Source organism: Molossus molossus, unplaced genomic scaffold (genome assembly GCF_014108415.1).
Source record: "Molossus molossus isolate mMolMol1 unplaced genomic scaffold, mMolMol1.p scaffold_m16_p_10, whole genome shotgun sequence".
Classification (NCBI taxonomy): domain Eukaryota; kingdom Metazoa; phylum Chordata; class Mammalia; order Chiroptera; family Molossidae; genus Molossus; species Molossus molossus.
This window is the reverse complement of record NW_023425345.1, coordinates 2,109,960-2,114,825: the sequence shown is the minus strand read 5'-3', so window position 1 is coordinate 2,114,825 and position 4,866 is coordinate 2,109,960.

Genomic DNA, 4,866 nt, shown 5'->3' with positions numbered 1-4,866 from the left:
ACCCTGAAGACTCACCAAGCAAAGTGGCACCCTAAAACTGAAGTCAGGATAGGTAGGAGTACTCAGGTATGTGTTTAAAGGCCTTTCTCAAGTAGTTGTCCCACCCTTTGGAAAGGTAATCTTAAGGAGAAAGTGAAGTTTTACTTCCATGCCTAGATTTTAGAAGTAGAGCAACTCTTGATTAGATAGGCTAGAGGAGAAGTAGAATTGTAAGGCTAATTTCCAATAATTTGGTTGACATTGGGCTGTATTTTTTTTTTTTTTGGTACACGCCCCTAGCGGGAACTGAACCCGGGACTCTCTGGTCCACAGGCCGATGCTCCAACTGTTGAGCCAAACCGGCCTGGGCTGAGCTGCATTTTTTTTAACATACCTTGACTGTGACTATGGAAAAAGTTTTCTGCCTTTCTCCCCTCCCCCATCCAAGAAACATTTATTATGTTTAGTTTTCTAGGCACTGAGATATGTGTTAGAAATATCAAGTTGAACACTTATTTTCCACAGCATTCTTTATATCAGTGAAAGGATGGAACAGACTAAATTTCTAATGGTGAGAGAGAATTTCATAAATTATGATCTATCCATGATCTATCCATGGATAGATATAATGCAGCCATTGAAAATGATGTCTAGAGGTAGAAAAGCCTTCTTTAACAAGACCCAAACCAGTAAAATAGTAAAGGAAAACATAAGTAAACATAAATTTGAATATATTGAAATTTTAAAATTCTCTATGACCAAAGTTAAAAGATAAGCAACAGTCCGGCTGGTGTGGCTCAGTAGTTGAGTGTCGACCCATGCACCAGGAGGTCGCCGGTATGATTCCGGGTCAGGACACATGCCCAGGTTGTGGGCCTGATTCCCAGCGGGGAACATGCAGGAGACAGCCAGTCGATGTTCTCTCTCATTGATGTTTCTGTCTCTCCTTCCCTCTCGCTTCCTCTCTCTCTAAAATAAATAAAAGAAAAATAAATAAATAAAAGAAAAAAAATTTATTAAAAAAAAATATATGTAAGCAACAGACTTGGAGAAAGTAATTTCCAACATAGATATTAAACAAATAACTTTTAGTCAGAATATATGAACTCCTACAAATCAACCTAAAAGAAAAATGGACAAAAGATATGAATACCCTATTAACTGAAGCAATAAAGTAGCTAGCCAAGAAACATTAGAAAAGATGTTCAACTCAACTAGTTAGGAAAGTACAACTTGTGAGAAACACTTTATTTCCAAATTTTTACAGATATTAAGCCCGGCCCGTGTGGCTCAGTGATTGAGCATTGACCCATGTACCAAGAGGTCACCAGTTCAATTCTCGGTCAGAGCACATGCCCAGGTTGTGGGCCAAATCCCCAGTAAGGGGCATTCAGGAGGTGACCAGTCGATGTTCTCTCTCATTGATGTTTCTATCTCTCTCTCCCTTTCCCTTCCTCTCTAAAATCAATATAGAAAAAACAATTTTTTTTTAAAGATTGAAAAAATCAAGTGTTGGGAAGAATGTGGGGGACTGATTATTGCTATAAACTGTTGGAGGGAGTTTATATTGGTGTGCCTTTTTAGAAAGAAATTCAGGAGTACTTTTTATTTCTTTTTAATTATTTTATTTGTAATCCTCACCCAACCAAGGATATGTTTTTATTGACTTTAGAGAGAGAGAGAAGCATTGATGTGAGAGAGAAACATTGATCAGTTGTCTCCTGTATGTGTTTGGGGATCGAACCTGCAATCTAGGTATGTGCCCTGACCAGTAATTGAACTCAAAACCTTTGGGTATAGGAAACGAACCTCCAACTGACAGAGCCACGCAGCCAGGGCCAGCAGTGTGTTTTAAAAGTTAAAATGTATCTACTCTTGATTTAGTCACTGGTTTGGCTTCTCAGTATCTATTCCTATAAAATACTTGCATGTGTGCACAAAGATATATGTGGGGCCCTGGCTGGTTTGGCTCAGTGATTAGAACATCGGCCTGCGGTCCCAAGAGACCCAGGTTAGGTTCCCGCTAAGGGCACGTACCTTGGTTGCAGTTTGTCCCCGGCCCTGGTTGGGTCGTGCAGGTGGCAACTACTCGATGTGTCCCTTTCACATCGATGTTTCTCTCTCTCTTCTCTCTCCTTCCCACTCTATCTGAACAAAAAATGAAAAAATGTCCTCAGGTGAGGATTAAAAAAAAAAGATATATGTGGGAATATTTCATTATATTCATTGTTTCTAACAGCACAAAATTAGAAATAACCTATAGGTTTATTAATAGGAAATATTTAAATAAACATGGTACGTCCATGCCACATATGCAAAAACTTCTAAGTCTTATTGTTAAATGAGAAAAGCAAGTTTTAAATTTTATTTATTTATTTTTATTAATTAATTTTTGTTATAGATATTTCTCCTTTTCCCCCCCAGACACCTTCCTTCCAATCCCAATTCTGCCCCCCGCCCCCAAACATTGTTGTCTATGTCCACTGGTTATGCGTATATGCATATAAGTTCTCTGGTTATCTCATCCCTCCCCACAACCCCCTCCTCTGAGGTTTATCAATCTGAACCATACTCCTTTCTGTGTCTCTAGGTCTATTTTGTTCATCAGTTTATTTTGTTCATTATATTCCACAAATGAGTGTGATGATATGGTATATGTCTTTTTCTGATTGGCTTATTTCGCTTAGCATAATACTCTCCAGGTCCTTCCATGTCATCTCAAAGGATATGAGCTCTTTCTTTCTTACAGCTGCATAGTGTTCCATTGTGTATATGTACCACAGCTTTTTTATCCACTCATCAATTGATGGACACTTGGGCTGTTTCCAGATATTAGCGATTGTAAATAGTGCTGCTATGAACATGGGGCTACATATATTCTTTCTGATTGGTGTTTCAGGCTTCTTAGGATATATTCCTAGACGTGAGATCACTGGGTCAAATGGCAGTTCAGTTTTTAATTTTTTGAGGAAACACCATATTGTTTTCCATAGTGTCTGCACCAGTCTGCATTCCCACCAGCAGTGTACTAGAGTCTCCTTTTCTTTTTTCCAGCACTTGTTGTTTGATGATTTGTTGATGGCAGCCATTCTGGCAGGTGTGAGGTGATACCTCATAATCCTTTTAATTTACATCTCTGATGATTAGTGAGACATTGAGCATTTTTTCATATGTCTCTTGGCCATTCGTATGTCCTTTTTGGAGAGGTATCTGTTTAGGCCCTCTGCCCATTTTTTTTTTTTATCCTCACCCGAGGACATTTTTTCATTTTTTGTTCAGATAGAGTGGGAGGGAGAGAGAAGAGAGAGAGAGAGAAACATCGACGTGAAAGTGGTTGCCACCCTCACGACCCATCCAGGACCGGGGACAAACTGCAACTGAGGTACATGCCCTTAGCGGGAACTGAATGTGGGTCTCTCTGGACCACAGGCCAACGCTCTAACCGCTGAGCCAAACCGGCCAGGGCAGCCCATTTTTTAATTGGGTTATTTGTCTACCTTTTGTTGAGTTGTATGAGTACTCTATATATTTTGGAAATTAACCCCTTATCTGATGTATCATTGGCAGTATGCCCTCCCATATAGTGGGTTCCCTTTCCATTTTGATAGTTGTTTCTTTTGCCGTGCAGAAGCTTTTTAGTTTGATGTAGTCCCGTGTATTAATTTTTTCCATTGTTTTTCTTGCCTTTGGGACCAGTGGTTCTCAACCTGTGGGTCGCAACCCCTTTGGGAGTTGAACAACCCTTTCACAGGGGTCGCCTAAGACATAACAATAACAAAATGACAGTTATGAAGTAGCAACGAAAATAATTTTATGGTTGGGGGTTCACCACAACATGCGGAACTGTATCAAAGGGTCACGGCATTAGGAAGGTTGAGAACCACTGCCTCAGGTGTTGTATCAATGAAAATTCTGCTGAGTGTGATGTCTGATATTTTGTTGCCTACATTTTCTTCTAAGATTTTTATGGATTCATTAGTCACATTTAAGACTTTTATTCACTTTGAGTTTAGTTTCATTTTCTTGCCTATAGCTGTCCAATTTTCCCAACACCATTTATTAAAGAGGTTGTCTTTCCTCCATTGTATGCTCTTGCCACCTTTGTCAAATATTAATTAAGCATAATGTCTTGGGTCAATTTCCAGGTTCTCTATTCTGTTTCATTGATCTATATGCCTGTTCTTGTGCCAGTACCAGTCTGTTTTGATTACAGTGGCTTGGTAGTATAACCTGATATATGGTATTGTGATCCCTCCTACTTTGTTGTTCTTTTTCGAGATTGCTGTGGCTATTTGGGTTTTTTTTTTTCTTTTTTTTTTTTTTTTGGTTCCATATGAACTTTTAAAGTATTTGTTCTAGTTCTGTGAAATATATGTCGTTGTTATTTTGATGGGGATTGTGTTGAATCTATAGATTGCTTTGGGTAGTATGGACATTTTAATTATGTTAATTCTTCCAATACATGAACAAGGTATATGCTTCTACTTTTTTATATCACCCTTTATTTCTTTTTTCAGTGTCCTGTAGTTTTCTGCAAGTAGGTCCTTTACGTCTTTGGTTAAGTTTATTCCTAGGTATCTTAATTTTTTTGCCTCAATGGTAGATGGGCTTGTTTTTTTTTTTTAGTTTCTCTTTCTGTGAGTTCATTATTGTATAAGATTGCCATCAAGCCCTGGCCAGTTTGGCTCAGCGGTTAGAGCGTCAGCCTGCAGACCATTAAGTCCTGGGTTCGGTTCCCACTAAGGGCATGTACCTCGGTTGCAGTTTGGTAGGCATCGTGTGGTCTCTCTCACATCGATGTTTCTCTCTCTCTTCCCCCCTTCTTTCCTGCTCTATCTGGAAATAGCCCAAGTGTCCATCAATAGATGAGTGGATGAAAAAGCTGTG